The sequence below is a fragment of the Eublepharis macularius genome, chromosome 4, assembly GCF_028583425.1.
Source record: "Eublepharis macularius isolate TG4126 chromosome 4, MPM_Emac_v1.0, whole genome shotgun sequence".
In the NCBI taxonomy this organism is placed as follows: domain Eukaryota; kingdom Metazoa; phylum Chordata; class Lepidosauria; order Squamata; family Eublepharidae; genus Eublepharis; species Eublepharis macularius.
In genome coordinates this window covers 171222365-171233890 of record NC_072793.1, presented here as the reverse complement: position 1 = coordinate 171233890, position 11526 = coordinate 171222365, and positions in this window count along the sequence as shown.

Here is an 11526-nt window from a genome sequence, read left to right as displayed (position 1 = left end):
GACCAGCTTCGGAACCGAGGATCCTGGTACCGAGTCCCCGGTCGGAACCGACGACCGGTTCGATCCCGATCAAGGCGAAGAGGTCGAAGCCGAGGTCCCCTTCGAAGGCGAGGAGCGCGTCGGTTCCGAGGTCTTCTTCGGAACCAGCGAAGAAGAAGAAGAAGACCAAGCATCATCGGTCGCCGCGTCCCGCTCCTCAGGAGGAGGTCATCGTGCTTCCTCACACGCCTTCCCCTCACCTGGGCTCCCCTGAGCCAGAAGCCATCTCCGTGCCGGTGCCGGATCCGATGGCCTTCAAGACGGTGCCCGCGGAATTCTCGTCGGGGCCGGAGCCGAGCCCGCACCGTCGGAGCCGACCATCGCTTGCCCTTCGGTCGCCGAGGCTGGAACCGAGCCCGTCTCCTCGTCGGAGCCGTCCGTCGCCGGTCCGTCCGTCTCCACCTCCGGTCGGTCGTGAGCGGCATGGTTCCGGGGACAGTGTCCGATCGATCCGGTCCACTGCGTCCCGGCATCGACAGGCTTCCTACCTCCCCTCGCCATACCGTTGCCAATGGGAGGGGGCACCTGCGGGCTTCTCCGCGTCGGAACCGAGGCCTTCGACATCGAGGTCGGCGTGGGCTCCCCCTCCGCTCCAGGTTCCGGAATCCCAGCTCGGTTCCGATGAGGAGGATGTGGAGAGCTTTGGCGGCTACCAGTCGGAGTCCTGGTCCGAACCATCGCCAGCTGAGGAGCTAGTGCCATCTGCGGACTCGCCATTCGAGGACCTCCGCATCTACGCCGACCAGATGGCAAGGATGGCCAAGGCTCTCGAGATGGATATCTCTTCGGCAGTCCCCCAGACCAAGGACAAGCTCCTCAAACGTATTTATGGGGATAATCCGGCGTACGTTGGCTTCCCCATGCTCGAGGGTATTGAGGAGATTGTGGAGAAGGTGTGGCAGGTGCCCTGTGATCAACCTCCAACATCCAAGCGCATCGAGCAGCTTTACAAGATCAAGCAGGGCACCTGGCCGGCGTTGGTGAAGCACCCTCCACCTTCCTCCTTGGTCACTGAGGAGTTCAACCCCCGACGATCGGGTCACTCCTCGGTGCCTGCCGATAAAGAGGGCAAGAAGCTTGATGCCATGGGCAGGCGCCAGTACATTGTAGCTTCGCTGGGTCTGAGGATTGCCAACTACCAGACCATCATGGCAGGGTACCAACTGTACCTCTGGGAGAAGTTGGCATCCTACACTCGAGACCTCCCACCTGAGCAGAAGGCTGTCGTCTCCCTGTTGCAGACAGAGGCTGTCCGGCTGTCTAAACAGCAAATGAACGCTGGGAGTCACGCTGCTGACACTGCTGCTAGGGGGATGGCTTCTGCGGTGGTCCTCAGGCGCCACTCTTGGTTGCGGTCGACGGCCCTGTCCCAAGAGGTGCGTTCCAGGGTGGAGAGCATGCCCTTTGAAGGGGACTCGCTGTTCTCCAAGTCCACCGACGAGACCCTGAAGAAGAAAAAGGAGGACAGGCAGACGGCGCGGTCTTTGGGTCTGGCTCCAGCGGACAAGCCCTCCTCCAGGTCACGGTACGCTCCCCGGTCTGGCCCTTACCATTACCAGGGCAGATACCAACAACAGCGGCCGGGCTACCAGCAGTATCCTGCCTACCAGCAGCGGCCTTACCCTCCCGCACAACAGCAGAGGAGGCGTCGGCCCTTCAAGCCTCGTCCGGCACAGCAACCGGCCCAGCAGAAAGATCAGCAGGGCGCCGGGAGGCAGTACTGACGGGTCACGCCAGCCGTATCCCCGAACTTTTCGGACAGACTGAGTCCACTCCTCGCTGAGTGGGAGTCAATAACATCTGACTCATGGGTCTTAACTATTGTTGAACTGGGATACGGGCTGGAGTTTGTTGAGCTGCCTAGATGCAGTTCACCCCTGACAGCTGTCAATAACACTATGGCCGAGCTGGATGCGGAGATCGTGTCGCTCTTGGCCAAGGGTGCTGTGGAAGAATTGCCCTATGAGGACTCTGTAAAGGGTTTCTTCTCTAGGTTCTTCCTGGTCCCTAAGAAGGATGGGGGCTTACGTCCCATTTTAGATCTGAGGGGCCTTAATGCCTTCCTCAAGGTGACCAAATTCAAAATGGTTACGTTGGCGGCTGTGATCGCCTTGCTGAAACAGGGAGATTGGTTTGCAGTTCTTGACTTAAAAGACGCATACTTTCACGTGGGCATACGGAAGGAGCACAGGAAGTACCTGAGCTTTGTTTACCGGCAAAGGGTTTTCCGGTATAAGGTGCTCCCCTTTGGCCTGTCCACTGCCCCACGAGTGTTCACTAAATGTGTGGCCCCTGTGGTTTCCTTCCTACGGGAAGAAGGCTGTACCATCTTTCCGTACCTCGATGACTGGCTCATCGTGGCTGAATCGGAGTCTAGGCTGGTGCAGGACATTGGCTTGGTACTTGGCACTTGCCAACGCCTGGGGCTCCTGGTGAACTTGGAGAAATCCAAGCTGGTGCCCAACTGCAAGGTGTCCTACATTGGTGCACTTTTAGACTCTGTGGAGGGTAAGGCCCTGCTCCCCTTGGAGAGGGCTCGGTCCCTAAGGGGTCTGGTGTCCATGTTTAAAAGGAACCGGTTCCAGTCTGTGCGCACTATCCAGTGCTTACTAGGGCATATGGCAGCGGCCACCTCTGTGGTGCCTTTCGCTAGGCTGCGTATGCGCCCTCTCCAGAACTGGTTTGTGCGGAGGTACGATGCTCTACTGCACCCTCCGTCCCTCAAATTCTCTATCCCGAGGGTCATCCTCTCCTCCTTGGACTGGTGGCTGTCTGATGACAACTTGTTTAGAGGGACCCCTTTTGGGTATCAACACCATGACATCACGGTTACCACTGATGCCTCTCTGTTGGGATGGGGGGCTTACTGTGGTGATGTGTCTGTGCAAGATGTCTGGTCTGACAGGGAAAAGACCCTCCATATCAATGTGCTTGAACTAAGGGCCATTCGTTTCGCGCTTGTGTCTCTTACAGCACTGCTGAGAAATCGTCAGGTCTTGGTGCAGACGGACAACACGACTGCCATGTACTACGTGAATCAGCAGGGGGGCACAGTGTCCATGGCCCTGTGCCGGGAAGCCACACTCACTTGGCAGTGGGCTATCAAGAACGGCGTGTCGCTCCGTGCTATACACGTGGCTGGGTCAGACAATGCCCGGGCAGATGCCCTCAGCAGGGCCCCTTTACTAGACCACGAGTGGGAACTGAACGGAGAGTGCGTTGGGCCGATCTTCCGGATGTGGGGTCATCCGGTGATAGACGTGTTCGCCACTGCGGCGACCACCAAGGCCCACACGTTCTGTTCCAGGGCAGGGAGCGACCCCCTCTCTATTGGGGATGCCTTCCAGTTTACGTGGACGCAGGGCTTGCACTACATGTTTCCTCCATTCCCCTTGATTCCCAGGGTCCTGTGCAAGATAGAGGAGGACGGGACGGACTGCATCCTAGTGGCCCCCTTCTGGCCACGGCAGGTTTGGTTCCCGAAGCTCCTGCGGATGTCCCAACGGACATATGTGAGTCTGCCCCCTCGGCAAGACCTTCTCTTAAACGGGAGCCTAGTCCACCACGATCCCAGGAAGCTGCACCTAACGGCTTGGCGGATCGTTCCTCCCCGGTAGGCTTTACTGACGAGGTACAGAGAGTCCTCCTGAACGCCCGTCGGCCATCCACTAGGCGCGCTTATGCGGCCAAGTGGCGCAGGTTTGAGCTTTGGGCACTTGCTAAAGGAGTGGTGCCCGAAAGCAGTCCCTTGGGGGTTGTGTTCGAGTATTTGTGCCACTTGCGTGGCCTGGGCTTGAAGGTGTCCTCCCTCAAGGTCCACCTGGCAGCGATATCAGCTGCCCACACCCGAGTTGAGGGTGCTACGGTGTTTTCTCACCCACGATCCCGCCAGTTCCTTAAGGGCATGTACAATCTTTACCCACCTGTGTCGGCGCCAGTGCCTCAGTGGTCGCTGTCCTTGGTGCTCTCACGTCTCATGTTGCCTCCGTTTGAACCTATGGCTACATGCCCCTTGGATATGCTATCCTACAAGGTAGCATTCTTGGTGGCCGTCACATCGGCCAGAAGGGTCAGTGAGCTGTCTGCACTGCGGTCTGACCCTCCCTTTCTTGTGTTTCATCCTAACAAGGTGGTCCTGCGTCCCTGCCTCGGGTTCCTGCCCAAGGTGGTGTCCGCCTTCCACCTCTCGCAGGATATCTCACTGCCTGCATTCTTTCCTCAACCTTCCTCTAAGGGGGAAAAGGCCCTCCATTCCCTAGACTTGAAGAGGGCCCTAGCCTATTACCTGGATAGGACGAAGGGATTCCGTTCCAGTCCTCACCTGTTTGTATGTTTTGGGGCCAAGGACAAAGGTAGCAGGGCTTCCTCACAGACCCTGTCTAGGTGGATTGTGACGGCCATTAGCAAGGCCTATTCCCTGGCAGGGGTAGCTTGCCCGCTTCATGTCAGAGCCCACTCCACGCGGTCCCAAGCATCCTCTTCGGCACTCCTCAGGGGGGTGCCCCTGGTTAACATTTGTAAAGCAGCCACATGGTCCTCTGCAGACACCTTTGTCAGGCATTACGCCGTTGATGTCAATGCGGAGCAGGATGTATCTGTGGCCAAGGCTGTCTTACACTCCCTTTTTTCCTGAGGGAGTTTTGGAATGACTTTCTTGGCGTACCTGTTGGGTACCCTTGAGTGAAAGTGTGTATATATGTACCTGGGGGTGTGTATATATGTAAATATTGAGTATTTATGTGTCCTTACACAGTATTTTTACATAGATGTATATATGCATATCTATTTATTGTTGTTCTTGTTTGCTTAATAAAATTGTGTTGGACTTCACCCCCGCCTTCCTTATTGTGTGAAGCTTGGTACACTCCCATGTGTGGAGGCACAGAAGAACGAAGATGAAAACAGGGTTAACATACCTGTAACTTATGTTCATCGAGTTCTTCTGTGCTGACACACAACCCTCCCTCCTACCCCGCTGTGAACTCCAATGCACGATAATGTAATGGCTGTAACGGAAATTGGTGTTTTTAAGGTGTTATGGCTGAAGTGTGTTGGTCAAGCGGCGGCAAGGGAGAACTGAGGGAAGGGGCCGTTGGTCGCTGGAGGATCACGTGACCGTTTGGGCGGGAAAACGGTCGCTGAGGCGCGCGACAAACGGCCCCTTCGGAGCCATGGAAGCTCTAGAAAATTCTCCGGCGGCTGGCCTGCGCCTGCGCAGTCCCCATGTGTGTCAGCACAGAAGAACTCAATGAACATAAGTTACAGGTATGTTAACCCTGTTTAATGAGGAATAGGGGCGTGCACTGAAAAACTTCCATTTCACTTTTGGATCCAAGGTTTCTGAAGGAACTATGAACAATTGTTTTTTCTGGTTGGAGCATTGCCAACTCAAATCTAATCTGTTTCCTTTGCAATGCCCATTCTTTGTCTATGGTGACAAACTGGTTGGCGAAGCAGTGGTGGTGTCGCAGTGGCAGGGCGGTGCCCAAGCAGGTGAGCATTCCATCCAGCACAGTGCATCAAAGGCATTAAATAAAAATCCTGCTTTTACATATCCCTGTATTCTGAAGCTGACAGGTAGGGAAGGGTCATGCTCCTAGGACTCAATTGACGGGAAGACAATGCCGTTGCCCAGGTAGGGCTGAAATGAAAAAAACAAGCTGCACCTTCCCTCCATGGAGTTATAATAATAACATTAATAATGTAATAACAGTGTGCTTATATATTGCCCTTCTAGACAGATTAGTGCCATGCTCAGAGTGGTGAACAAAGTCAGTTTTGCAACTATCTCCACAATACAGCCAGGGTTGAGGGGAGTAAGATGCATGCTTATATGGTCAGCATGCATCTGACCATGTCAGCATCCCCATTTTGTCCTGGTGTGTAGGGTAATGGTAATTCTGTGCTGAGCTCCATTTTCCCTGAGATACGTCTGAATTGCATGAGAAGTGCCCAACTGCCATTATCAGGCTAAATGTCTTGGGATTTTCTGTTGAACTTGTTAGAGGCTATAGTGACATATTGTCTCAGCTTCTGCTCAATCTCTTTCGGCAAATAACACACAATATTTCTTGAGAAGTCATCAATAAAAGACAATGATGAATGTTATATCCAGTTGATGCTGGTTTAATAGGCCCACATAAGTCAGTGCGGATTAGCTCAAGAGGCTGCCTTGAGCATCGGTGGCTTCATTTGGGAATAATAGGCGCACTTGCCTTTCCCTTTATACAGCATGCACATAATTGATTATCACTGGCACATTCACTTATATTGATACCTGTTAGCAAATCCTTAGACTGTAGCTCCTTGATAGCCCAAATATCATAGTATGCAAATCTTCAGGGAATCCTCTTTAGCAGGAATTGTTGTGGCTGTACAGGCCTTTTATTCCTGGCAGTCTGCGTCAAAGGCTCCGTTCATAAGACCACTCACTATCACGAGAGACTGTACATGCATTGTTCTAAAAGTGTAGAGCAGACCCTTTGTTTGAAAGGGAATTATTATTTTACTGCATGCAGAGGTGGGTCTACTGTGAAACTAATGAAGTTTAAGCTTTGGGGCCCCTAATCCCAGAGGGCCCCTGAAGCAACTTTTTTTTTTTAATGAGTAAATTTTTCAACAAAAATGAATGGATTTTAAAAAAATGTTTGTTATTAAAATAAGGACATTTTAGTGATAGAAGCATAAGCCAATGGGTTGAAGTACTTAATATTGACATTAGAATGGAGCATGCTCAGTGTTGTAGCTTCCCCTAAAGTGGGTTGGTTGCACCCAGCAGCCTAGCAGTTTAGCCTGGCCCAGGAAGAAGCAACAGGATCATAAGGGTAGGGAAAGACCTGCACAGATCTTCTTGTTTCAAGGCCTGTTTTGGATTACTGCAGGTAAATGTTGGTAAACTGTGCAATTATTAAAGATCTTTTAAAACAAAGGTGAAGTTACTTCTTGGGAAGTAACTTCTTGGGCCTTCGACAATACATATTAAATGTTAGTTTGGAATTAAGACTTCTAATGGGAAATTCATATGATCATGAAAAAATATGTAATTTTAGCTTTATTCATTGAACCACAGAGCTGTTCTCTCTGAATGGCTCAGAAGTTATTACTGATATAAAGGAAAAACGATGTTTCCAGCCAATAATCATTCAGTGTTATCTTTAAGACATTTATTAAAAATCAATCTAAGCAAACTTGAAGCAATTAAATATACACAGATGACAAAGATACCTATTACAGATCCATATATGAAAGAAACAGATAAGTATGCAGATGGAGGCGCAGGTGGCCTCCCAGACCTCCTGCACAGCTGCCTGTGCAGCCGCCGTCAACTGTGTGCACTCCCTGCTAGCAGCCACGCCCAGCATCCTGTTTTTGGTGGCACCTAGGGCAAGCAACCCCCCTGCCCCCCCAAGTATGGCCCTGCTAACATAGACTCAGTAATAGAGATGTGCATAACAACAAATGAGCCAAAAATATACAGAGAAATCAATGGTTCAATTTGTTAAAGAGGCTTCTGGAACAGTGGAACAAATCCATGACACCAAGTTATAATGGCACATTCCCACCAAAAAGTTTGTGTTTCTTTTCGGTTCATACTTTGCAGCAGCAGCAGCAGCAGCCGCCCTAGGCATTGGGCTCGGACAGCAGCATCTTGTTTTCCTCAACAGCATTCACCAAACGGATCCAAGATAACCCTTATGTTATTAATTAACTCTGTGGGTGGGAAGGAGAAATGTGCAATGCTCATGAGTGCATCCCCACCCCCACCCTCACCCAGGAAATGGCATTGCCTCCCTGCCAACCAGGTCCTCGCAAGGGGAGACCCTTCCTGGCCTATCAGCTTTGGAAATGTTTGAAAGAGGGAATAGGCTACAATTCTAAAGACATGTTCCTGGGAATAAGCACTACTGAATAGCATGGGGCTTTACATCTGAGTAGACCTTTTTAGTGGGTGCATCTTGGTTTGTTTTGTAGTGCTACCTGGGCATTTGTCTGTCTCCTCCACCCCTATCAGGGCACTTGGACAGTCAGTCCCAGTGAAGTTAGTGAAGAAAAATGCTATTCGGTGTGGGTGTGTGAGCGTAATTGGTCTGTTTAGTCAGTCAAACTTGATAAAAGCCCCAGAAGACTTCAATCCTAGGTTGCAATTCTACAGACACTTCCCTGGGAACAAGCACTATTGAATAACATGGGACTTACATCTAAGTAGATCTGTTTAGGATTGCTTCCATAGTCTATCAGAGCTCTCTTTTTCTGAGTCAAATGACAAATGTGTACTTACTCCGCCCTTTCAAAAACAACCCAGAGCAAAATTAAAACTTAAGGGGAAAACATAGGTATGTTCGGGAAGTGGAAGGGTGAAATTCAGACCATCGTTCTGCCTGCCTACATTTGAGCAATGGAGAAGATTGGCAGCAAGAATGCCTGGTTTTGCAGCAGAATACTGAACGTCAAAAAGAAGTATTTGAATTCGTCCATCATCGTGGGAACAAGGAAACATAACAGCAACAGGCAACAACAGATTGCCAGGGTAATAATCGATTGGCACAATAATTGCTTGGCACAATAGAAGAAGAAAAAAGTGAACTTGAAGCAGGATTGTTTTTAATGTTCCTGCACTGCAACGATTCGCGCACTCTCCTGCTTGGGAACTGCCCTGCCATCAACACTGCCCTTTTGCCAGTCCGTTCCCCACCATAAAGTAGGCCTACTGACACTTGCCTTCTATGAGGTCTGCTGTTCCACGTATGTGATTGTGCTTGAGGAAAAACTCAGTGGTTTTCAATGGTTTAGACAAGAAGAGGGACTAATGGTTAAAGCTGTCTTTGGTTAAGTGTGAAAACAGCTTCCCCTGAGCCTCGTTTCCCCACCCGCCCCCTGAAAAGAACAGAGTGTACATGTGCAACCGTCCAACACTCACCTTGATGCCTTCCCAAAACATTCTTCAGGGTGGTTGTTGTGGGTTTTCCGGGCTGTATTGCCATGGTCTTGGCATTGTAGTTCCTGACGTTTCGGCAGCAGCTGTGGCGAAACATCAGGAACTACAATGCCAAGACCATGGCAATACAGCCCGGAAAACCCACAACAACCATCGTTCTCCGGCCGTGAAAGCCTTCGACAATACATTCTTCAGGGTCCTTAAACACTGAAGCCCACTGTTGTGTGTGCTGAAACTTGGTGGGTCAATGGCTTTGATGGAGGACTGTGTTATCTGCGATTTTGGTGCCATTGACTGCAAAAACAGTGTCCCACAAAGCCTGGAAGCCTCGTTGCAAAGAATGGGTCTGAAACTCATGATAAGGAAATCAAAAACATTACATCCGAGCCACCAATGCCTCAGACAGAAAAAAAAACCCAGCAATGGTACATAGTTGGTTTAGAACCCCCCAGATCCAAAACCGAAATGAAAATTTTTCAGTGTATACCCCTACTCAATATAACGTGAAGTCCATATGATTCTCCCAGCTTCCTCTGTTTTGTCACTTCCAGTGACCTGCAACGAGTTTCTTTCTGAGCTTAAGAATTCTCTCATGGAATAGATGTTACAAATAACTGATGCGTTTTTAATTCCTATGGAACATTTTTATGCTGGGTAAAGATCCCAGAGGGATTGGAACAGATGAGGCTATAGGTAGAGCTCGGCTGTAGATGATGGATTGTCTGGCGTGAATCTCATGGTCAGTTTCTAGCAGGGTCTCATGGGAAAGGGACAGGCCCCGCTCAAGTGAGAGGGATTCCTTTTAAATATTGACAGAAATGATGATACTCCCTTGCTCTCTCCCCTCACAGTAGGACTGTCTTTACCCAGCTAACACCCTGACTCTTGTAACTTCTAGGGCAAGGCCAGCCAGGAGCACTTTTAAGGAACTGAGTCCAATGGCCCCTTAGAGACCAACAAGATTTTCAGAGTGTGAGCTTTGGAGACCCAAGAGGAGAGCTTGTGGCTGAAGAAGGGAGCTCTGATGAGACAGAAGTGCTAGTGGTGAGGGAAAGGTCTGACCCAGGTCCCAGGATTTAAGGTGTCACCCATTCTGGATGGGATTGCACGCCCCTTGAAAAAACAGGTCCATAGTGTTTGGGGGGTGCTCTTGTGCCCAGGCCTATTGCTCAGAGCCGTATCTTGGGCTGCCATCCCAAGTCCGGTGGCGCCCCTGCTCCCACACATGCACAAAGCATGTGCACGCTCCAAGGAGTGTGTGATGATGTCATTTCCATGATGTCATCACACAGGGTGCCCCCCGGGAGTGTGCTGCCTGCACTGCCGCTGGAGGGCTGGAAGCGTGCAGCAAGCCGGCTGCCCCATCAGCACTGCCGGCACATGGCACGGGTGGCCTCCCAGCCCGCCCGTGCTGCTGCTGGAGGGCCGGGAGTGCACAGCAAGCCAGCCACCCCATCAGCATGGCAGACGCCCAGCGCAGCACGGGCGGCCTCCCAGCCTTCCCACACCACTGCCCATGTTGCCTCTGGAGGGCAGGCATGCGTGCTCCCAGCCACTCTGGTGCCCTCTGTTTGGCAGCACCCAGAGCAAGTGACCCCCCCTGCCCCCCCAGCCCTGCTATTGCTGGATAAACCAATGGCAACTGTGGCCAGGAGCGTCTTTTACCAGCTTTGACTGGTTAGTCAGCTGCAGCCATTTCTAGGCAGGAAAGATCTGGATGCTCTGGTGCATGCCCTGTTTACATCTAGGTTAGATTACTGAAATTCACTCGATGTAGGACTACCCTTGAGAAGTATTTGGCAACTTCAGTAGGTGCAAAATGCTGTAACCAGGATATTGACTGGAGTGAGTCGTAGGGCTATCACTCCAGTCTTGGCTTGGTTTCTACCAGGGGTCATTTAGTAGAAAAAGAGCAGAACTCATTAGCATAATAATTAGCACAACTCATTAGCATTTGCCACGCCTCTTGACATCACCAGAAGTGTGTCATTGGCATAACTGATTTGCGTATGCTACACCCCCTGACATCACCGACCCTGGCTGTTTTGGACCCAATCCTGGCCATTCAGGGCTGAAATTGGGCCCAAAATGGCAAAAAGGGGCTGAAAATGGCCGAAAAGGGGCCCAAAATGGTCAGGATCGGGCCGCTGCTGAGTGGGAGAGTGATTCACCACCCATCATAGGCCCAATCCGGGCTGTTTCGGCCTCAATCCAAGCTGAAACGGGCCCCAAATGGCTGAAAGTCAAGTGGGCGGGGCCACTTGACATGTGACCTCTTTGGGGAACTACTGGAACTGCGTTCCTGCGCATTCCCCCTCAAAATGAGCCCTGGTTTCTACACTGGCTCCCAATTTGTTTCCAGGCACAATTTTAGGTGCTGATGCAGATGTTTAAGCCCTATATGGTTTGAGACCAACATACCCAAAGGACTGCCTACTCCCTTATGAACCTACTTGACCACTATGGTAATATTCAAAGGCCCGGTTTGGGTGCCCTCCACCTTCTGAGATTAGGCAGGTGGCAACACAGGAGAGGGCCTTCTCAGAAGTTGC